This window comes from Oncorhynchus masou, chromosome 29, assembly GCF_036934945.1.
Source record: "Oncorhynchus masou masou isolate Uvic2021 chromosome 29, UVic_Omas_1.1, whole genome shotgun sequence".
In the NCBI taxonomy this organism is placed as follows: Eukaryota; Metazoa; Chordata; class Actinopteri; order Salmoniformes; family Salmonidae; genus Oncorhynchus; species Oncorhynchus masou.
In genome coordinates, this window is record NC_088240.1 from 13,522,210 (window position 1) to 13,547,341 (window position 25,132).

The window sequence follows — 25,132 nt, forward strand, 5'->3', positions numbered from 1 at the left end:
TATTCAGAGTGCTGCCCTCTCCTACGTGATATTCAGAGTGCTGCCCTCTCCTACGTGATCTTCAGAGTGCTGCCCTCTCCTATGTGATCTTCAGAGTGCTGCCCTCTCCTACGTGCTGCCCTCTCCTACGTGATATTCAGAGTGCTGCCCTCTCCTATGTGATCTTCAGAGTGCTGCCCTCTCCTATGTGATCTTCAGAGTGCTGCCCTCTCCTACGTGATCTTCAGAGTGCTGCCCTCTCCTACGTGATCTTCAGAGTGCTGACCTCTCCTACGTGATCTTCAGAGTGCTGCCCTCTCCTACGTGATATTCAGAGTGCTGCCCTCTCCTATGTGATCTTCAGAGTGCTGCCCTCTCCTATGTGATCTTCAGAGTGCTGCCCTCTCCTACGTGATCTTCAGAGTGCTGCCGTAGGTCTGCTGTACCACCACCTGCACGTTGTCCAGGATGAAGTCAAAGGCCATGCTCCATACAGACTCCACAGACTGCTGCATCAACCTGCCATGACATAAGACATGCCTTAAACCTAACACACTTAAATATCTAATAAACTAAACACACATGAGAAAAAGAGAAAAACACTAATTGAAATGGAATCTCAAAAACAGGGGTAGAATGATCCTATCACCAAACATGTCCTATTTGACCATGGCCAAGTGGTCCCTCACTGAGACAGAGGTGAAGAGGGAAGAGTTAGACCACGAATGGACCGTACCTCTTCATGTACTTGATGATCAGGTCAGGTTTCTCTAGGTCTTTGTCATTGATCAGATCAGTGCAGTACTTGACTACCTGCAGAATGTCCTCCTCCATTGGTAGTAAACGACCCACTCCCCTGAGGGGGGAAAAGTACTTAGAAAAATGCAAAACCACATCTTTAACACAGTCAAAAACACAACTACAGTTGTGGCAAAAAGTTGAGAATGACACAAATATTAATTTCCACAAAGTTTGCTGCTTCAGTGTTTTTCAATATTTTTGTCAGATGTTACTATGGAATACTGAAGTATAATTACAAGCATTTCATAAGTGTCAAAGGCTTTTATTGACAATTACATGATGTTGATGTAAGAGTCAATATTTGCAGTGTTGACCCTTCTTTTTCAAGACCTCTGCAATCCGCCCTGGCATTCTGTCAATTAACTTCTGGGCCACATCCTGACTGATGGCAGACCATTCTTGCATAATAAATGCATGGACGTTTGTCAGAATTTGTGGGTTTTTGTTTGTCCACCAGCCTCTTGAGGATAGACCACAAGTTGTCAATGGGATTAAGGTCTGGAGAGCTTCCTGACTATGGACCCAAAATATTGATGTTTTGATCCCCGAGCCACTTAGTTATTCAGAACCCACCCTGGCTGGAGCCTTTTGCCTTATGGCAAGGTGCTTCATCATGATGGAAAAGACATAGTTTGTCACCAAACTGTTCCTTTTTTCCGGATGCCCCAAACAATCGGACAGGGGATTCATCAGAGAAAATGACTTTACCCCAGTCCTCAGCAATCCAATCCCTGTACCTTTTGCAGAATATGATGTTTTTGCTGGAGAGAAGTGGCTTATTTGATGCCCTTCTTGACACCAGGCCATCCTCCAAAAGTCTTCACCTCACTGTGCGTGCAGATGCACTCACACCTGCCTTGCTGCCATTCCTGAGCAAGCTCTGTACTGGTGGTGCCCTGATCCTGCAGCTGAATCAACTTTAGGAGACGGTCCTGGCGCTTGCTGGACTTTCTTGGGCGCCCTGATGCCTTCTTCACAACAGTTGAACCGCTCTCCTTGAAGTTCTTGATGATCCGATAAATGGTTAATTTAGGTGCAATATTACTGGCGGCAATATCCTTGTCTGTGAAGCATATTGCCATCATACAAACTGAGGCAGCAGACTTTGTGAAAATTAATATTTGTTTAATTCTCAAAACTTTTGACCACGACTGTATCATGGCAGAAAATGTCCCCCTTTTTCCATAGATGGTAGTAAACGACCCACTCCCCATTCTGTACCTGAGATGGTAGTGATCCATTCTCGGAGTAGTGTTCGGATGTCCTTGAAATCACAAGCTCCAGCCAGGGTGGGTTCAGGGCAAGGGTGAACTTGGACAGAGTCTCTGGGTCGTCCTGCTGTAGGGGGGAGGTGGAAGGTCCATTCTCCAGCTGGATGGGGGTCAGTTCAGGCCATTTTAATCACTATGCATCATTAATAAAACAGACAACTTAACTTGCATAAGTGTTTAGGGGCTCACCTTGAGGCCATTGGGTAGGTCCCTGGGTCTGAGCACGTGTGGTAGGTCTTTGGCTGGGGTGTTTCCTGGTGGGCGGGCCCTCTTAGAGGGGAGGGGCCTTTCTTGGCAGGGCTGTTGTTGGCATTCTTCTTGTAGCAGCGCTTCATCCGACCCACCCCCACATGCATCAGATGTAACAGGGGGTTCCTCTGGTCTGCAGAGAAAGAGGAGGGGGGGGGACAAGCGAGGGAAGAGAAGGAGTGAAAGGTAGAGAAGGAAAGAGAGAGAAAGGGGGCAATGCAATGAAAGTTTAATTTGATCATTAGTCGGTTCTATGGTTCTTTCCAGTGTATTGCTAAATGGCATATATATTCTATATTATATTATTAGTATCCACTGAGCGTACAAAACATTAAGAACACCTGCTCTTTACATGTCAGACTGACTGGGGAATCAAGGTGAATCCAGGTGAAAGCTATGATCCCTCATTGATGTCACCTGTTAAATCCACTTCAATCACTGTAGGTGAAGGGAAGGAGACAGGTTGAAGAAGGTTTTTTAAGCCTTGAGACAATAAGACATGGATTGTGTATGTGTGCCAGTCAGAGGGTGAATGGGCAAGACAAAATATTTAAGTGTCTTTAAATGGGGTATGGTGCCAGGCGCACTGGTTTGTGTCAAGAACTGCAATGTTTCAGGGTTTTCCACATTTACATTACATTTACATTTAAGTCATTTAGCAGACGCTCTTATCCAGAGCGACTTACAAATTGGTGAATTCACCTTCTGACATCCAGTGGAACAGCCACTTTACAATAGTGCATCTAAATCATTTAAGGGGGGGGTGAGAAGGATTAATCCTATCCTAGGTATTCCTTGAAGAGGTGGGGTTTCAGGTGTCTCCGGAAGGTGGTGATTGACTCCGCTGTCCTGGCGTCAGGGAGTTTGTTCCACCATTGGGGGCCAGCGCAGCGAACAGTTTTGACTGGGCTGAGCGGGAACTGTACTTCCTCAGTGGTAGGGAGGCGAGCAGGCCAGAGGTGGATGAACGCAGTGCCCTTGTTTGGGTGTAGGGCCTGATCAGAGCCTGGAGGTACCGGTGCCGTTCCCCTCACAGCTCCGTAGGCAAGCACCATGGTCTTGTAGCGGATGCCTTCAACTGGAAGCCAGTGGAGAGAGCGGAGGAGCGGGGTGACGTGAGAGAACTTGGGAAGGTTGAACACCAGACGGGCTGGGCGTTCTGGATGAGTTGTAGGGGTTTAATGGCACAGGCAGGGAGCCCAGCCAACAGCGAGTTGCAGTAATCCAGACGGGAGATGACAAGTGCCTGGATTAGGACCTGCGCCGCTTCCTGTGTGAGGCTCAACAGTTTCCCGTGGTCCACAACCCAAAGGACATCCAGCCAACTTGACACAACTGTGGGAAGCATTGGAGTCAACATGGGCCAGCATCCCTGTGGAACGCTTTGGACACCTTGTAGAGTCCATGCGCTACGAACTGAGGGGACCATTCTTATTAGGAAGGTGTTCTTAATGTTTGGTAAACTCAGTGTATATTATTGGATAGATATATTGTATTCTTACCCATGATCCCCTGGGTGTTCTCTCTGCGGCCGTACACTGAACGCAGCTCCTCCTGGAGTTCTCTGGGGAGTGCTGTAACCACCCCCGGGTCAAACTACACACACACCCCTACTGTAGGAGCTAGGGGAGGGAGGAGAGGGCTGAATCACAGCAGCATGTCTGCCTGCCACACAGACACAGACACACACACACACACACACAGGCACACACACACACACACACACACACACACACACACACACACACACACACACACACACACACACACACACACACACACACACACACACACACACACACAGGGAGAGAGAGACAGACAGACAGAGAAACAATATGTGCGTGTTTATAGGGGATGTTGCCGTTAATGAGAATGTGGGAGTGTGTGTGTACCTGGGAGAAGTCAGACAGTTCTAGTATGATGCCTGTGGAGCCAGTCTGTCCAGACTGTTTGGGGATCTGAAGCACCAGTGCTCCTACAGGAGGGGCTGTGGGGGGAGGAGGAGAGGAGGGTAGAGGGGAAGATGAACAGGAAGAGAGAGTAGAAGAGGGGCCAGGGTGAAGGGGGCGTTGGTGTGACCCGTTGTGGGTTCTCTCTGTGTCCCTGTGGGTCCAGGAGTGCTCCACCTGTTCTCTCAACTCTGCAGGCAAGGCCCCCAACACCGACCGGTCCACCTGACATGGACACAAGCACACATGGACACACATACAACATGTATCCTGGGAAACCTGTGTGTGAGGGTGATTTTACTGCCCAAAAGGCTCCTTTCTAGCTTCTACCTCCAAGCCATAAGACTGCTGAACTATTCATCAAATGCCCACCTGGACTATTTACATTGACCGACCCCCCACAGTGTTTTTACACTGCTGCTACACTGTAAGGTCTATCTATACTTGTTGTATTCTGAGCATGTGACAAATAACGTTTGATTGGACTTGAAATTATGCTTCAAAAACATTAGCCAACCGAATGTTTTTTCAATGAGAAGTGTTGATCTAGGGGTGAAGTACCTGTGAGGGAGGGGGACCTCGATGCTGAGGTTAAGGCGGTTATCAACATGGTTAGGTGTGCGTGGCGGCTCTCCTTTACTTGTCCCTGGGATTGGCTCAGCAGGCGATGTAGGGCGGGGAGTGGAGAAGGGGGACAGGACTCTGGCAGAGGAACTATTTTCCTGACTGGTGCATGTGTCAGTAATGGCGCTATTAGGTAGCGAATCTGAAGGGAGAGAGACAGCAGAGGTCGTTCTATGGCTCAATGACTGGCTCCTTGAGGTAACCACTAACAAGAGCTCACACACACATGCACGCACGCACGCATGCACACACACACACACAACACACACACACACTTACCTGTATAGTTATGTTGGGCAGGGGGGCGCTGGACCAGCAGCTTGTCTCTGACGTAGCATGTTTTAGGGCCTGTGGGGTCCTTGGGGACGGAGTGGGCCCCCTCGAGGAGCTGCACCTGGAGGCCCACCCCCCTCAGGTCCTGCACCTTCAGCCTCATTGCATGGAACATCTTGATGACCTCACTGGCTATCAAATGACCACAGTCTGTAAGCTGGGCCAGGGTCACTGACCTGAGAGAGGAGAGAGGGGGAGAGAGGACAGGAGGAGAGAGGAGAAAAGCGGAGAAGAGGAGAAACGAGGAGGAGAGAGGGAGAGAGAAGAGGAAGACACTCAATTATGTCCCCTCAGTGGGTTCCAGGAAGTGTCTGAAATCTGTTTTGCCTGCTATTGACTAAAACTACATACTGTGTACTAATTGTACTACAAACTATTTAGAACATACTATTTTTTATTTAAAAAACAAACAAATGCAGTAAGCAACAAATAGCATCCTAGGTTGATCCATCCTGAGATCAAGCAACAAATAACATCCTAGGCTGATCCATCCTGAGATCGAGCAACAAATAACATCCTAGGCTGATCCATTCTGAGAAGTAGCAACAAATAACATCCTAGGCTGATCCATCCTGAGATCAAGCAACAAATAACATCCTAGGCTGATCCATTCTGAGATCAAGCAACAAATAACATCCTAGGCTGATCCATTCTGAGAAGTAGCAACAAATAACATCCTAGGCTCATCCATCCTGAGATCAAGCAACAAATAACATCCTAGGCTGATCCATCCTGAGATCGAAGTAGCAACAAATAACATCCTAGGCTGATCCATCCTGAGCCTCGTAATGTTCAACTGCGTTGATTTGACACCATTCGTTTATTTATGCGCGTCCTCTATTCTGATTATCAGCTGTTGTCAAACACACGCGAGGGTGAAAAGACGATGCTCTTCCTCAAAGGTGTGCAGCTGAAATGAGTATGACATCCTGGCATTTAAAGCACACTTCATTTTACATACTATAAAATGTTATATTTTCGCATACCCAAAGAGCCTACTATTCATGGGTATTCAGACATGGCCACCGTGTCCATTGGTCTCGCTCACCTAGCCAAATTGTCACAGGTGCCATGACCACTGTAGTTGGATTGCTCCACCCCTGCCTTACAGACCATGACCTTTAGGGTCAGCCTGCGACCCCTAAGCCCCGCCCCCTTCACACGCTTCTGCACCTCAATGGACAGGTGGGTCAGGAACGACTCCGCCTCGTACACCTGGTGAGATAGAGAGAATTTTGAGAAAGAGAAAATGGAGAAAGTGATAGAAAAGCCTGTCACTTTGAACAGGCAAAGAAGAATGGCTGTTCTTCAGGAAATATCCCAGTCGGAACAATCTGAATATTCTGCCTCCTTGAATAAGCCCCAGTTCTGATCAGTATAAACCAGTTATGACCTGCGTGGACCATATCAAACAAGCTCTTACCAGTGTAAACCGGATTAAACAGGTACTGACCTGTGTGAAGCGGATTGTTGTAGTTCATCTCAGCAGAGACAGACTTCCTCTCTTTCTCGCTACGGACGGGCCGGTCATCCAGACCTCGGCAGAACCTGAAGAGGGTCTGACCGGTGCGAGGGCCAAACTCCTTCTGCAGCCGCTGCAGAGACACCTGCTGCAGGTCCCCACATGACCTCACACCCAGAGATGCCAGTTTCCCACCCATAGAACAGCCCACACCTGAGGGAGAAGAGGGGAGAGAAATACAGGGATGGGTGGAGAAGGAGAGATGGAGGGTGTAGAGAAGAGGACAGTTTATATTTTGGAGATGCACAAGAAAGATGATCATCAGTTGCAGAGTAACTGTGTGGTGTGTGTGTGTGTGTGTGGTAGGTGTGTGGCCAGCAGGTGGTGCTGTAGTGCCTCACCTGGGCTGGTCAACCCTTGTTGTGCCAACAGAATCACTGGCATAATGCACTTCATCTTTCTTTGGTTTCCTATACGGAGTCAACCCAGACAGTCTTTCCTGAGATACTGTGCGTTACATGTCCATTGCGCTGCCTCACAAGTTAAAGGTAGTCTTGAATGATGCATGCCAAGATATACCAGAGACAAGGGACTGTTGATATTGCAACCCCACAACTCAAACGCCGGTTCACCAGTATGAACAAAATCGCAAACCGCTTTTTTTGTTCAAGCCCTGGAGAACTGTTGTCCGCTAAAGATGTTTGCATTTGCCAATTTATTGGTTGTCCAGTATCCAGACGACCTGTCCCCAGATTCCAATACCACCTCTTTCCGTAACGTGTTGAGGCCAGCAATTAAGAATGAGAGGCTGAATTAAATATGTTACAGAACTGCTATATTTTGAAGCACCCCTCCCTCCTGTCCAGGTCCCCTGATACGCCTATGGCAATCAAGCTGGTTTTAGCATCCCTGAAACTTTCGTTTCTGAGGAGAAATGATTTTCTCAACAAAGAAATCCTAACTAACTAAAGAAGCATTAGGCTCTCGGTCTGATGCGTTTTGAACAGCCAAATCAGCTCCACTGTCGTTTATTCACCCAAATCTCTTTACACTTTCAATCAGTTCAACATTTTCTTTTTCAAGGCATGAGGCACATTTCAGTCACATTCCCGAAGACCAAGAAACAAACACTTTGCTTTAATAAAATGAAAAAGGTTCATTAATAACTTTTTTGTAGGGTTATTGCCAAAATTATTTATATAAAAAAGAAAATAGACATTGATGACAGGCATATGGGCCCCAAAAGCATTGCAGGGGTCTACAGGGGTGTCCAGTATACACAATGTGACTCAGGGGTGGCAGAGGAAGGCACTACTCACCCATGCCCACTGAGGCGGAGCACCCAGTCCTCTCCCTGACATCTGCTCGGATGGCACTGGCAAGTTCATCTGGTGTAACACCCAACTCAGCCAGCAGGGCAGAGCTATCCACCAACGCCTCGTCACAACTCAGGGCCTCGATATCGTGAGAATAACTAGAGAGAGAGACAGAGAAACAGAGAGAGAGAGAGAGAGGCAGAGAGAGAGAGAGAGAGGCAGAGAGAGAGAGAAACAGAGAGAGAGAGGAGAAACAGAGAGAGAGAGAGAGGGAGAGAGAGAGAGGGAGAGAGAGGGAGAGAGAGGCAGAGAGAGGCAGAGAAGATAAAGAGAAAAGATAAATCAATTTGTTCTCTAATAGATGAGATTGTGCTACAATCCTACCAAGTAACTAATAGTCATAGATGACAGGTATAGAGAGAGAGAGAGTGAGTATCTATTCATCCATCCCTCCATCCGTACCTGGCGAGGGTCTCATACATGGCCAGGGCTACCTTCTTGTAGGCCTGGAAGTCATAAGGGACAGACTGCAGGGAGGGACACAGTTGTTTGGCCTGGCCAAAAAACATACCATTCCTCACCCCTGCCAGCCTGACAGACAGAAAGAGAGACCACATGTTACTATAGGGTAGAGTGTGTGTGTGTGTGTGTGTGTGTGTACGTATATGTGTTGTACCTGGCCTCATAGCTACAGGAGGCGATCTCAGCCAGAGAGAGGGCAGCAGTATCCTGGTCAACACTGTTGCCATGGGAGATGTGACTCTGTCTCTGATGATGTGATTTCCTCCAGGTCCCCATCCTTCCGCTCTGACACAGCTGGATAGGAGTATTTGTTATGGTAGCACTGCAGCTCCAGCTGGCGGTCAACACCAGGCCTCTGGGCCACTCTGCCTGAACCATGGTTACTGGTCACCGCTACAGACTTCCCTGGGGGAGGAGGAGGGGGTGTGGTTACTGGTCACCGCTACAGACTTCCCTGGGGGAGGAGGAGGGGGTGTGGTTACTGGTCACCGCTACAGACTTCCCTGGGGGAGGAGGAGGGGGTGTGGTTACTGGTCACCGCTACAGACTTCCCTGGGGGAGGAGGAGGGGGTGTGGTTACTGGTCACCGCTACAGACTTCCCTGGGGGAGGAGGAGGGGGTGTGGTTACTGGTCACCGCTACAGACTTCCCTGGGGGAGGAGGAGGGGGTGTGGTTACTGGTCACCTGGGACTAGAATAGAAAATATGATAGAGATACTTGAGTGTGTGTGTGTATACCTTTGAGGTCTGGTCTGTGTCTGATCACCACGGAGACAAAGAAACAGTCCATGTCCACATGCAGGATACAGGACTGAGGTCCAGGAGCAGTGGACAAACCTGGTCAACAGACAGACAGACAGACAGACAGACCGACCAGGAGACAGACAGACAGACCGACCAGACAGACAGACAGGAGACAGACAGACAGACAGACAGACAGACAGACAGACAGACAGATACAGACAGACCAGGAGACAGACCAGGAGACAGACCAGGAGACAGACAGACCAGGAGACAGACAGACAGACCAGGAGACAGACAGACAGACAGACCGACCAGGAGACAGACAGACAGACCAACCAGGAGACAGACAGACAGACAGACAGACAGACAGACAGACAGACCAGGAGACAGACCAGGAGACAGACAGACAGACAGACCGACCAGGAGACAGACAGACAGACCGACCAGGAGACAGACCAGGACAGACAGACCAGGAGACAGACAGACAGACCGACCAGGAGACAGACAGACAGACAGACAGACCAGGAGACAGACCAGGAGACAGACAGACAGACAGACCAGGAGACAGACAGACAGACAGACAGACAGACCAGACAGACAGACAGACCAGGAGACAGACAGACAGACAGACAGACAGACAGACCAGGAGACAGACAGACAGACAGACAGACCAGGAGACAAAGTGTTAATACCCCTTGACTTACTCCACATTTTGTTGTGTTACAACTTGAATTCAAAATTGATTCAATTGTTTTTTTCCCCCTCACCCTACACACAATGACCCATAATGACCAAGTGAAAACATGTTTTTAGAATTTTTTGAAAATGAAATACAGAAATATCTAATTTACATAAGTATTCACACTAGAGGACGGCCGATTAATTAGGGCCGATTTCAAGTTCTCTTAACAATCGGAAATCGGTATTTTTGGACACCGATTTGTGCCCCCCTTCCCCAGGAGACAGACACCTTTATTTAACTCAGCAAGTCAGTTAAGAACACTTTCTTATTTTCAATGACAGACCAGGAACAGTGGGTTAACTGCCAGACAGTTCAGGGACAGAACAGACAAAGTTTTATTGAAAAATCATAATCGGTTACAACTTGTTACAAACATACCCAAGATGACTCAAAGCTGATACAGAAATACCCAAGATGACTCAAAGCTGATACAGACATACCCAAGATGACTCAAAGCTGATACAGAAATACCCAAGATGACTCAAAGCTGTTACAGACATACCCAAGATGACTCAAAGCTGATACAGAAATACCCAAGATGACTCAAAGCTGATACAGACATACCCAAGATGACTCAAAGCTGTTACAGACATACACCAAGATGACTCAGCAAGCTCAGTACAGACATACCCAAGATGACTCAAAGCTGACAGACATGACGGCCAAGATGACTCAAAGCTGGGTTACAGACTGCCTCAAGATGACTCAAGATGACTCAAAGCTGTTACAGACAAACCCAAGATGACTCAAAGCTGTTACCCAAGATGACATACCATACAAGATGACTCAAAGCTGACAAGACATACCCAAGATGACTCAAAGCTGATACAGACATACCCAAGATGACTCAAAGCTGACACAGACATACCCAAGATGACTCAAAGCTGATACAGACATACCCAAGATGACTCAAAGCTGACACAGACATACCCAAGATGACTCAAAGCTGACACAGACATACCCAAGATGACTCAAAGCTGACACAGACATACCCAAGATGACTCAAATCTGATACAGACATACCCAAGATGACTCAAAGCTGATAGACATACCCAAGATGACTCAAAGCTGATACAGACATACCCAAGATGACTCAAAGCTGACAGACATACCCAAGATGACTCAAAGCTGACAGACATACCCAAGATGACTCAAAGCATACATACCCAAGATGACTCAAAGCTGATACAGACATACCCAAGATGACTCAAAGCTGATACAGACATACCCAAGATGACTCAAAGCTGATACAGACATACACAAGATGACTCAAAGCTGATAACATACCCAAGATGACTCAAAGCTGATACAGACATACCCAAGATGACTCAAAGCTGATACAGACATACCCAAGATGACTCAAAGCTGACATACCCAAGATGACATACCCAAGATGACTCAAAGCTGATAGACATACCCAAGATGACTCAAAGCTGACACAGACATACCTAAGATGACTCAAAGCTGATACAGACATACCCAAGATGACTCAAAGCTGATACAGACATACCCAAGATGACTCAAACATACCCAAGATGACTCAAAGCTGACACAGACATACCTAAGATGACTCAAAGCTGATACAGACATACACAAGATGACTCAAAGCTGATACAGACATACACAAGATGACTCAAAGCTGACATAAACATACCCAAGATGACTCAAAGCTGATACAGACATACCCAAGATGACTACTTACAAGGTTACAAGGAAAAGTGTTGGCTGATAGGCTGTTGGTTTCCAGGGGGTGGGGTGAGAAGGAAAAACATTGTGGTGGCTGCCATTCAGACAGACAGGGGAAGGGGAGGGGTTTGTGTTAGCAAGGGGGTGTGGTTTCTCAGGAGGGAAATCTGATTGAGATGGAAGATCTAGGGGGCGGGATGCCGAGGCAGCCATCGCCTCCTGATAGGTGGGCGGAGGGGGCTTGGGTCTCTGTTCATTGGCCGGTTGTGCGTGGTGTCTGTGGTGAGAGACAGGGGGAGGTCTGGGGGTGTCATTTTGGATAAGGGGCTGTCAGGCTGTGAGGGTATGGATTGGAAAGTATGGGGTAACCCCCTGTCTGGAGTGGGTGTGGGTCGTGTGGGGTTTAGGGAGAGGTCCAGAGGATTTATGGCACCATTCACAAGATGGGTGTGACCGTTGGTCAGAGTGGGGTCCTTCACCCCTCTGGGAGTTTTGACAGGACAAGGGGTCCTCACCACCCAACTCTTGGACCCCGTTCATTTTGACGCTCCGAGTCTTTTCATAAGAGGTCAGTAATGATCCATTCCTATCGGACAGAGAGAGAAGTGACAATTAAGAATCACAACATGGAACCAATGTTCTTTCTGTATTGGCCTTAGTATGTTATTATGCCAGAACAATACACAAACATGCAGTGCCCCCCACTTAATATTCATTCAATACTTTGTGCAACCTCCCTTTGCCAAGATAACAGCTCTGAGTCTTCTCCTATAATGCATAATGAGGTTGTAGAACTCATCTCTAGATCCTTCAGATTCCGAGGTCCTCTCCTCTTCAGCTCATCCCACAGGTTTTCTATGGGGTTCAGGGTCCTGGGATGGCCATGGCAAAAACCTGGATTCGGTGGTCAGTGAACCATTTTTGTTTTGAGGTTTGCTTTGGATTATTGTCCTGCTAGAAGATCTAACCAAAGCCCAGTTTAATCTTCCCAGCAGATGCAGTCAGGTTTAGATTTAATATCTGTTGGTACTTGATAGAGTCCATGATACCATGTATCCTAACAAGTTGTCCAGGGCCCTTGGAAGAAAAACAGCCCCACAACATAAAAGATCCACGGGTTCGTGCCACGGGGGAGATCTTCATTTTCTGAACCTACAAGCTGCATACTGGACCCTATTCCAAATAAACTACTGAAAGAGCTGCTTCCTGTGCTTGGCCCTCCTATGTTGAACATAATAAACGTCTCTCTATCTACCGGATGTGTACCAAACTCACTAAAAGTGGCAGTAATAAAGCCTCTCTTGAAAAAGCCAAACCTTGACCCAGAAAATATAAAAAATTATCGGCCTATGTTGAATCTTCCATTCCTCTCAAAAATTGTAGAAAAAGCTGTTGCACAGCAACTCACTGCCTTCCTGAAGACAAACAATGTATATGAAATGCTTCAGTCAGGTTTTAGAACCCATCATAGCACTGAGACTGCACTTGTGAAGGTGGTAAATGACCTTTTAATGGCGTCAGACCGAGGCTCTGCATCTGTCCTCTTATTCCTAGACCTTAGTGTTGCTTTTGATACCATCGATCACCACATTCTTTTGGAGAGATTGGAAACCCAAATTGGTCTACACGGACAAGTTCTGGCCTGGTTTAGATCTTATCTGTCGGAAATATATCAGTTTGTCTCTGTGAATGGACCCTGATCTCTCTTTTGACTGTTTCAAGGACAGCTTTTTTCCATCTACGTAACATTGCAAAAATCAGAAACTTTCTGTCCAAAAATGATGCAGAAAAATTAATCCATGCTTTTGTTACTTCTAGATTAGACTACTACAATGCTCTACTTTCCGGCTACCCGGATAAAGCACTAAATAAACTTCAGTTAGTGCTAAGTACGGCTGCTAGAATCCTGACTAGAACCAAAAAACAGTGATCATATTACTCCAGTGCTAGCCTCCCTACACTGGCTTCCTGTTAAGGCAAGGGCTGATTTCAAGGTTTTACTGCTAACCTGCAAAGCATTACATGGGCTTGCTCCTACCCATCTTTCTGATTTGGTCCTGCCGTACATACCTACACGTACGCTACGGTCACAAGACGCAGGCCTCCTAATTGTCCCTAGAATTTCTGAGCAAACAGCTGGAGGCAGGGCTTTCCCCTATAGAGCTAAAGTTTTATGGAACGGTCTGCCTCTGTGATCTTCCTTTCTGGGTTGGCACCCCCCCCCCTTGGGTTGTGCCGTGGCGGAGATCTTTGTGGGCTATACCCGGCCTCGTCTCAGGATGGTAAGTTGGTGGTTTAAGATATCCCTCTAATGGCTGTGCTTTGGCAAAGTGGGTGGGGTTATATCCATCCTGTTTGGCCCTGTCCGGGGGTATCATCAGATGGGGCCACAGTGTCTCCTGACCCCTCCTGTTTCAGCCTCCAGTATTTATGCTGCAGTAGTTTGTACTTCTCCTGTCTTTTCCGGTGTCCTGTGTGAATTTAAGTATGCTCTCTCTAATTCTCTCTTTCTTTCTCTCGCTCTCTCAGAGGACCTGAGTCCTAGGACCATGCCTCAGGACTACCTGGCATGATGACTCCTTGCTGTCCCCAGTCCACCTGGCCGTGCTGCTGCTCCAGTTTCAACTGTTCTGCCTGCGGCTATGGAACCCTGACCTGTTCACGTGCTACCTGTCCCAGACCTGCTGTTTTCAACTCTCTAGAGACAACAGGTGTGGTAGAGATACTCTCAATGATCGGCTATGAAAAGCCAACTGACATTTACTCCTGAGGTGCTGACTTGCTGCACCCTCGACAACTACTGTGATTATTATTATTATTTGACCATGCTGGTCATTTATGAACATTTGAACATCTTGGCCATGTTCTGTTATAATCTCCACCCGGCACAGCCAGAAGAGGACTGGCCACCCCTCAGAGCCTGGTTCCTCTCTAGGTTTCTTCATAGGTTCCAACCTTTCTAGGGAGTTTTTCCTTGCCACTGTGCTTCTACATCTGCATTGCTTGCTGTTTTCACTCGCACATCCAAGCTCTTTTTTTGCAGGTGCATGGAAACAGTTGAATAAGAGGAGAAAAAATAAGGAACCTGCACACTGCGCTTGATAGTATCACTGCTCTTGATAGTATCACTGCTCTTGATAGTATCACTGCTCTTGATAGTATCACTGCTCTTGATAGTATGACTGCTCTTGATAGTATCACTGCTCTTGATAGTATCACTGCTCTTGATAGTATCACTGCTCTTGATAGTATCACTGCTCTTGATAGTATGACTGCTCTTGATAGTATCACTGCTCTTGATAGTATGACTGCTCTTGATAGTATCACTGCTCTTGATAGTATCACTGCTCTTGATAGTATGACTGCTCTTGATAGTATCACTGCTCTTGATAGTATGACTGCTCTTGATAGTATCACTGCTCTTGATAGTATCACTGCTCTTGATAGTATGACTGCTCTTGATAGTATCACTGCTCTTGATAGTATCACTGCTCTTGATAGTATGACTGCTCTTGATAGTATCACTGCTCTTGATAGTATGACTGCTCTTGATAGTATCACTGCTCTTGATAGTATGACTGCTCTTGATAGTATGACTGCTCTTGATAGTATGACTGCTCTTGATAGTATGACTGCTCTTGATAGTATCACTGCTCTTGATAGTATGACTGCTCTTGATCATATCACTGCTCTTGATAGTATCACTGCTCTTTAATAAGCTTACGTATCGGCCTCACGGCCTTCGTCAGAGCTTTTGTGAGTTTTTTTAATTAGCACCCTTATATAGACCTAGCCCCACCCACATCCGTTCCACCGTCGAATGGGGTTGGAGGAGAAGGAAAAACAAATTAGTGCTGCCAAATATAACAATATGCATGTAATAAATATTCAAATTAAGTGTGTACATAAAGCATATTAAACAGGTCTGTAAAATCACAATGAGGACATCGACCTAACAAGCAAGTTTTCATAAATCATTGGGTACAGTGCAAGAAAAATGTCAGAGTCATCTGGAATAGGGGCATAATTCATGTTAAAATGGAATTTCATCATTAAGAACTTTAGGAAATAATGTCTGGAGGGTGAAAATCCCAAAACACTCTTTTACATTTATATCACTTCCCCCATCTGATATCTTAACTTTCTCTATGCCACAAAATCTAAAGGTGGAAATGTCATGCTGTAGGTCATTAAAATGTATTGTGACTGGATAATCCCTGTCGTTTCTCCTAATTGAACTTTTACGTTCACTGATTCTCTGTTTGAGAGAACGAGAGGTTGAACCTACATGGCACAGCCCATATGGACATTTAATAATGGAGATAACATGGGTGGTGGAGCACGTACTGATGTCATTTAGTTGGAACCATGTTCCTGTATGTGGGTGGAGGGTGTAAAAGAGAGGGCGTAAAAGAGAGGGCGTACAAGAGATGGCGTAAAAGAGATGGGAGTAAAGAGAGGGCGTACAAGAGAGGGCGTAAAAGAGAGGGCGTAAAAGAGAGGGCGTAAAAGAGAGGGCGTAAAAGAGGGGGCGTAAAAGAGGGGCGTAAAAAGAGGGGCGTAAAAGAGAGGGCGTAAAAGAGGGGCGTAAAAGAGGGGGAGTAAAAGAGAGGGGTAAAAGAGAGAGGCGTAAAAGAGGGGGCGTAAAAGAGGGGCGTAAAAGAGGGGGCGTAAAAGAGGGGGCGTAAAAGAGGGGCGTAAAAGAGGGGCGTAAAAGAGAGGGCGTAAAAGAGAGGGCGTAAAAGAGAGGGCGTAAAAGAGAGGGCGTAAAAGAGAGGGCGTAAAAGAGAGGGCGTAAAAGAGAGGGCGTAAAAGAGAGGGAGTAAAAGAGAGGGAGTAAAAGAGAGGGCGTAAAAGAGCCTGGCTGATTTTCTTTTGTGGCAGTTGGCATGGACCAATTTATTGCGTAAATTGCGACTTCTCCTATATACAATGAGTGGTGGATTCAGCAGGCAAAGCTGGGTCTGATGATATAACATGCCAGTGTTTCTTGACAGCATCTCCCACTTTTCACGAGTTCAAAGTAAAGTAAAAAAAGAAAGTCCTCTCACTGTCAACTGAGTCTATTTTCAGCAAACTTAACATGGGTAAATATTTGTATGAACATAACAAAATTCAAAACCTGAGACATAAACTCAAGTTCACAGACATGTGACTAACAGAAATGGAATAATGTGCCCCTCAACAAAGAGAGAGGGGGGGGTCAAAATCAAAAGTAACAGTCAGTATCTGGTGTGGCCGTCAGCTGCATTAAGTACTGCAGTGCATCTCCTCCTCATGGACTGCATCAGATTAGCCAGATGTTACCCTACTCTTCCACCAAGGCACCTGCAAGTTCCCGGACATTTCTGGGGGTAATGGCCCTAGCCCTCACCTCCCGATCCAACAGTTCCCAGACGTGCTTAATGGGATTGAGATTCGGGCTCTTCGCTGGCCATGGCAGAACACTGACATTCCTTTCTTGCAGGAAATCACACACAGAATGAGCAATATGGCTGGTGGCGTTGTCATGCTGGAGGGTCATGTCAGGATGAGCCTGCAGGAAGGGTACCACATGAGGGAGGAGAATGCCTTCCCTGTAACGCACAGCGTTGAGATTGCCTGCAATGACAACAAACTCAGTCCGATGATGCTATGACACACCACCCCAGACCATGACGGACTCTCCACCTCCAAATCGATCCCGCTCCAGAGTACAGGCCTCGGTGTAACGCTCATTCCTTCGACGATAAACGTGAATCCGACTATCATCCCTGGTGAGACAAAACCGCGACTCGTCAGTGAAGAGCACTTTTTGCCAGTCCTGTCTGGTCCAGCGACGGTGGGTTTGTGCCCATAGACAACGTTGTTGCCGGTGATGTAATGCAGGTCCTCACCAGACAACAGGCCTACATGCCCCCATTCCAGCCTTTCTTAGCCTATTGCGGACAGTCTGGAGGGATTGTGCGTTCCGATCCTGTGCAGGTGTTGTTACATGTGGTCTGCCACTGCAAGGACGATCAGCTGTCCATCCTATCTCCCTGTAGCACTGTCTTAGGCATCTCAAAGTACGGACATTGCAATGTATTGCCCTGGCCACATCTGCAGTCCTCATGCCTCCTTGCAGCATGCCTAAGGTACATTCGCGCATATTAGCAGGGACCCTGGGCATCTTTCTTTGGTGTTTTTTAGAGTCAGTAGAAAGGCCTCTTTAGTGTCCTAAGTTTTCATAACTGTAACCTTAATTGCCTACTGTCTGTAAGCTGTTAGTGTCTTAACCACCGTTCCACAGGTGCATGTTCATTCATTATTTATGGTTCATTGAACAAGCAATGGGAAACCGCGTTAAAACCCTTTACAATGAAGATCTGTGAAGTTATTTGGATTTTTACTAATTATCTTTGAAAGACAGGGTCCTGAAAAAGGGATGTTTCTTTTTTTGCTGAGTTTATATGTAGTTGTGAACATTACAGTGTTCTTTAGCACTAACGGGTCTTTTGTGTAGCAGCTCATCTCAGGCTTTCCCTAATGCCAAATTAAGATCTTAATCCACACCTTGTGGAGAACAGCCTCTTCTTATAAACCGAATGCACATCTCTGCTGCTTTTTCTAGATAATCCTCTGTGGACTGGCATATATGGCACAGTCTGAAAAACTGGCTTCTTGGAAGTCCTCTTTTTAATGGCTCAGCATGGAAGCTGTCCCCCTATAATAGAGTATTTCTGTCCATTTATTTTCTATACAGCGTTGTAAACAGGGTTCCATTTGATTTCTCAATCCACATATCGAGGTAATGAACACATTTAGTGTCACATTCAATAGTGAATTTGAGATTTGGGTCAATGCCACTGATTAATTGTCACGATCATCTAATGAAGCGGACCAAAGCGCAGCGTGGTATGAACGCATTCCTTTTATTGAATGACGAAAAACACGACGTAAACTGAACAAGCTAACAAAACAACAAACGACCGTGACTGCTAATGAAACATAGTGCTAACATGCAACTAGACATATCATCCACAAACAAACAGTGAAACCCAGACTACCTAAGTATGATTCTCAATCAGAGACAACTAATGATACCTGCCTCTGAGAACCATACTCAGCCGAAACATAGAAATCCCCAAATCATAGAAAAACAAACATAGACTGCCCACCCCAACTCACGCCCTGACCATACTAAATAACAAAAAAAAAAAGGAAATAAAGGTCAGAACGTGACAGTAAATCAATGAAGTCTGACAGCTCTTCTCCATATGCAAAAAATATCCTAAACATATCGATACCACTTCAGGACTTTATTCAAAAATTGATTTTCATTTTCATTATTAACAAAACGTCCTTCAAAAAGACCCACAACGAGTAGCATAGGAGTGAATGTGGAACCCATCTGTGTTCCATTCATTTGGAGAATTCATAATTAAACATGAAATACAGTTGAAGTTGGAAGTTTACAAACACCTTAGCCAAATACATTTAAACTCAGTTTATCACAATTCCTGACATTTAATCCTAGTAAAAATACCCTGTCTTAGGTCAGTTAGGATCACCACTTTATTTTAAGAATGTGAAATGTCAGAATAATAGTAGAGAGAAGGATTTATTTCAGCTTTTATTTCCTTCATCACATTCCCAGTGGGTCAGAAGAAAACGTACACTCAATTAGTATTTGGTAGATTTGCCATTAAATTGTTTTATCCAGAAGGCGAGGTCAGTACAGGACAGGTGCATCAAAGCTGGGACAGAGAGACTTAAAAACAGGTTCTATCTCAAGGCCATCAGATTGTTAAATAGCCATCACTAGCCGGCCTCCACACAGCTCCCTGCCCTGAACTTAGTCACTGTCACGAGCTGGCTACCACCCGGTGACTCAACCCTGCACCTTAGAGGCTGCTGCCCTATGTAAACTATATATACAAAAGTATGTGGACACCCCTTCAAATTAGTGTATTTGGTTATTTCAACCAACACCCATTGCTGACAGGTGTATAAATTAGAGTGCACAGCCATGCACTCTCCATAGACAAAGATTGGCAGTAGAATGGCCTTACTGAAGAGTTCAGTGACTTTTGATGTCACCTTTCCAACAAGTCAGTTTGTCAAATTTCTTCCCTGTTACAGCTGACCCCAGTCAACTGTAAGTGCTGTTATTGTGAAGTGGAAACGTCTAGGAGCAACAACGGCTCAGCCGCAAAGTGGTAGGCCACACAAGCTCACAGAAGTGCTGAAGGACGTAAAAATAGTCTGTCCTTGGTTGCAACACTCAGAGTGGTGTAGAGTGGTTGGAGTGGTGTAAAGCTCACCGCCATTGGACTCTGGAGCAGTGGAAACGCATTCTCTGGAGTGATGAATCATGTTTCAACATCTGGCAGTCCAACGAACGACTCTGGGTTTGGAGGATGCCAGGAGAACGCTACCTGCCCCCAATGTATTGTGCAACTGTAAAGTTTGGTGGAGGAGGAATAATGGTCTGGGGCTGTTTTTCATGGTTCAGGCCCCTTAGTTCCAGTGAAGGGAAATCTTAACACTACAGCATACAATGATATTCTAGACAACTCTGTGCTTCCAACTTTGTGGCAACAGTTTGGGGAATGTCCTTTCCTGTTTCAGCATGACAATGCCCCCAGGCACAAAGCAAGGTCCATACAGAAATGTTTTTTCAAGATCGCTGTGGAAGAACTTGACTGGCCTGCCCTGACCTCAACCCCATCGAACACCTTTGGGATGAATTGGAATGTCAACTGCGAGCCAGGCCTAATCGCCCAACATCAGTGCCCGACCTCACTAATGCTTGAGGCTGAAAGGAAGCAAGTCCCCGCAGCAATGTTCCAACATCTAGTGGAAAGCCTTCCCAGAAGAGGAGATGCTGTTATAGGCTGGTGTAGCCGCAAAGGGGGGCCAACTCCATATTAAAAGTCCATGATTTTGGAATGAGAGGTTTGGCTTGTATTGGTGATGGACACAGGGAGATGTACATCAGGCCCCACCCTATATAACAGTGTATGTGGGAGATAGGTGTTTCACTAAGCTGACTACATATTCTTTCACCCTCCTTGGTCTCTTTGTCCCGAACACATACATATATATTTATACTCTGGAGTCAGACATCGCTCATCCTAAAACGGCTATAGTTCTTAATTATTTTACTTTTAGATTTGTGTGTATTGTTGTTAGATATAACTGCACTGTTGGAGCTAAGAAACACAAGCATTTCACAACACCCGCAATAACATCTGCTAAATATATGTGTGTGCAACCAGTCAAATTTGATTTGACAAGTATGGAATCTGGGTTGTTTGCATAATTCCAAGACCATATTATCCCACTGAGCTAAAGGGAGCAAATGGTGCAATGTAACAGACAGCGCCATGCTCATGTGTCTCCGCTGCAACGGAGAATGGAAGTTACTCACCCTGGAAACCCAACCGTTGTCATCTCTTCCTCCGTCCATCTCCACTCATACTGAGGGACACATGGAGGAGAGAGAGAACACACACACGTCTAGAACAATTGATTTGTTTCTCTCTCTCACACACACACACACACACACACACACACACACACACACACACACACACACACACACACACACACACACACACACACACACACACACACACACACACACACACACACACACACACACACACACACACACACACACACACACACACGTTGCTCTCCCCCCATTTTCTCACCCAATGTCATGAGTGCCTCTTTCTCTCTCAGAAGGTGTGACTATGGTGAAACAACCATCACCCTCTCTCTTATTACATTCTTTTTCCAATATCCCTCTGCACACTTTAGTTCTGGCCTTGAGAATCATAGCTCTGCTCACACACTGAGGCCTCCTCAAAGCCCCTCCTCTAACGGCTTCAGAGTCCATTTTATCTGCTTGTCTGTGGTCCAATTTGACATGAGGCGGTTTTCGGTGCTCAAAGAGAGCTCATATAGATTTTGGAGTGTCCTCTCCTTTAGCACCGACACCAGCCACAGTCAGCAACCCACCACCAACTGAGCCACATCTGTTGACTGAACAGAGACACACAGTCAGACAGACAATCACTGTCAAACCTGTGTGCCCAACTTGCCTGTAGCTGACTGCTGTGATTGAAGCGTGTGACTTAGATCCTGCCAGGGCTGTATATAACCTGACTACTGTTATAGCCTCGCTACTGTATATAACCTCGCTACTGTATATAACCTCACTACTGTTATAGCCTCATTACTGTTATAGCCTCGCTACTGTATATAGCCTCGCTACTGTTATAGCCTCGCTACTGTATATAGCCTCGCTACTGTATATAACCTGACTACTGTTATAGCCTCGCTACTGTATATAACCTCGCTACTGTATATAGCCTCGCTACTGTATATAGCCTCGCTACTGTATATAGCCTCACTACTGTATATAACCTGACTACTGTTATAGCCTCGCTACTGTATATAACCTCGCTACTGTATATAGCCTCGCTACTGTATATAGCCTCGCTACTGTTATAGCCTCACTACCGTTATAGCCTCGCTACTGTATATAGCCTCGCTACTGTATATAGCCTCGCTACTGTTATAGCCTCGCTACTGTATATAGCCTCGCTACTGTTATAACCTCGCTACTGTTATAGCCTCGCTACTGTTATAGCCTCGCTACTGTATATAGCCTCGCTACTGTATATAATCTCACTACTGTTATAGCCTCACTACTGTTATAGCCTCACTACTGTTATAGCCTCACTACTGTATATAGCCTCACTACTGTTATAACCTCACTACTGTTATAACCTCGCTACTGTTATAGCCTCGCTACTGTTATAGCCTCACTACTGTATATAGCCTCACTACTGTATATAGCCTCACTACTGTATATAGCCTCGCTACTGTTATAGCCTCGCTACTGTTATAACCTCGCTACAGTTATAGCCTCGCTACAGTTATAGCCTCGCTACTGTATATAGCCTCACTACTGTTATAACCTCACTACTGTTTATAACCTCACTACTGTATATAACCTCACTACTGTATATAGCATCACTACTGTATATAGCCTCACTACTGTATATAGCCTCACTACTGTTATAGCCTCACTACTGTTATAGCCTCGCTACTGTTATAGCCTCGCTACAGTTATAGCCTCGCTACTGTATATAGCCTCACTACTGTATATAGCCTCACTACTGTTATAACCTCACTACTGTTTATAACCTCACTACTGTATATAGCATCACTACTGTATATAGCATCACTACTGTATATAACCTCACTACTGTATACAGCCTTACTACTGTTATAACCTCACTACTGTATATAACTTCACTACTGTATATAGCCTCACTACTGTTATAACCTCACTACTGTTATAACCTCACTACTGTTATAACCTCACTACTGTTATAACCTCAATACTGTATATAGCCTCACTACTGTATATAGCCTCACTACTGTATATAGCCTCACTACTGTTATAACCTCACTACTGTTATAACCTCACTACTGTTATAACCTCACTACTGTTATAACCTCACTACTGTTATAACCTCACTACTGTTATAACCTCACTACTGTTATAACCTCACTACTGTTATAGCCGCGCTGTCTTTTTACTGTTGTTTTTATTTCTCTACTTACCTGTTGTTCACCTCATACATTTTTTTTTTTGCACTGTTGGTTAGAGCCTGTAAGTAAGCATTTCACTGTAAGGTCTACCTCCACCTGTTGTATTCGGTGCACGTGACAAATAAACTTTGCTTTGACTATCCCGCAGGTGAATAAGCTGGAAGTGGAGGTCCTGGGCTGGCATGATTACACGTGGTCTGCGGTTGTGAGGCCAATTGGACGTACTGCCAAATTCTCTGAAACAATGTGGAGGCGTCTTGTTGTAGATTTAACCTTCATTTAACTAGGCAAGTCAGTTAAGAACAAATTCTTATTTACAATGACGGCCTACACCGGCCAAACCCGGACCAATTGTGCGCCGCCCTATGGGACTCCCAATCACGGCCGGTTGTGATACAGCGTGGATTCGAACCAGGTTGTCTGTAATGACGCCTCAAACACTGAGATGCAGTGCCTTAGACCGCTGCGCCACTCGGGAGCTAAACATTAAATCATCTGGCAACAGCTCTGGTGGACATTCTTAAACCTGTCAGGTGAAGGGATTTTCTTGGTAAAGGAGAAATGCTCACCTACAGGGATGTAAACACATAAAATAAATTAAGAAATAAGCTTTTTGTGCTTCTGGAACATCTCTGGGATCTTTTATATCAGCTCATGAAACCAACACCTTAAATGTTGAAATTATATTTGTGTTCAGTATAATATGACCACTCTATGGACAGATGAGACTCCTCTGAGGGTAACCCAGTACAGATTTAAAACATTAAAACAAGTAGTTTTTTGAGGGTTAAATATGTACCTTCCCCCCTCCCCCCAAAAAGTTATTTCCTGAGCTTTCTTATCTCCTGGATACAGGACAGACCCTTCAAAACCTTCATGATTTATAATTTTCCTGTCTCTTTTGCCTTTTTTATCCATGTGTTTCTATGGGCTATAGTAGTACAGGCCAAATTCAATGTGTTTCTATGGGCTATAGTAGTACAGGCCAAATTCAATGTGTTTCTATGGGCTATAGTAGTACAGGCCAAATTCAATGTGTTTCTATGGGCTATAGTAGTACAGGCCAAATTCAATGTGTTTCTATGGGCTATAGTAGTACAAGCCAAATTCAATGTGTTTCTATGGGCTATAGTAGTACAAGCCAAATTCAATGTGTTTCTATGGGCTATAGTAGTACAGGCCAAATTCAATGTGTTTCTATGGGCTATAGTAGTACAGGCCAAATTCAATGTGTTTCTATGGGCTATAGTAGTACAGGCCAAATTCAATGTGTTTCTATGGGCTATAGTAGTACAGGCCAAATTCAATGTGTTTCTATGGGCTATAGTAGTACAGGCCAAATTCAATGTGTTTCTATGGGCTATAGTAGTACAGGCCAAATTCAATGTGTTTCTATGGGCTATAGTAGTACAGGCCAAATTCAATGTGTTTCTATGGGCTATAGTAGTACAGGCCAAATTCAATGTGTTTCTATGGGCTATAGTAGTACAGGCCAAATTCAATGTGTTTCTATGGGCTATAGTAGTACAGGCCAAATTCAATGTGTTTCTATGGGCTATAGTAGTACAGGCCAAATTCAATGTGTTTCTATGGGCTATAGTAGTACAGGCCAAATTCAATGTGTTTCTATGGGCTATAGTAGTACAGGCCAAATTCAATGTGTTTCTATGGGCTATAGTAGTACAGGCCAAATTCAATGTGTTTCTATGGGCTATAGTAGTACAGGCCAAATTCAATGTGTTTCTATGGGCTATAGTAGTACAGGCCAAATTCAATGTGTTTCTATGGGCTATAGTAGTACAGGCCAAATTCAATGTGTTTCTATGGGCTATAGTAGTACAGGCCAAATTCAATGTGTT

At 45.4% G+C, this 25,132-nt stretch overlaps 1 protein-coding gene and 1 pseudogene across 1 annotated transcript in view; both read right to left on the reverse strand.

Annotated features, from left to right (window-relative positions):
• Positions 1–25,132, reverse strand: part of LOC135519031 (CRACD-like protein) — a 555,588-nt gene that overhangs the window by 69,688 nt on the left and 460,768 nt on the right. The gene's annotated exons all lie outside the window — the stretch shown is intronic.
• Positions 125–9,342, reverse strand: LOC135519026 (DNA repair protein REV1-like; annotated as a pseudogene).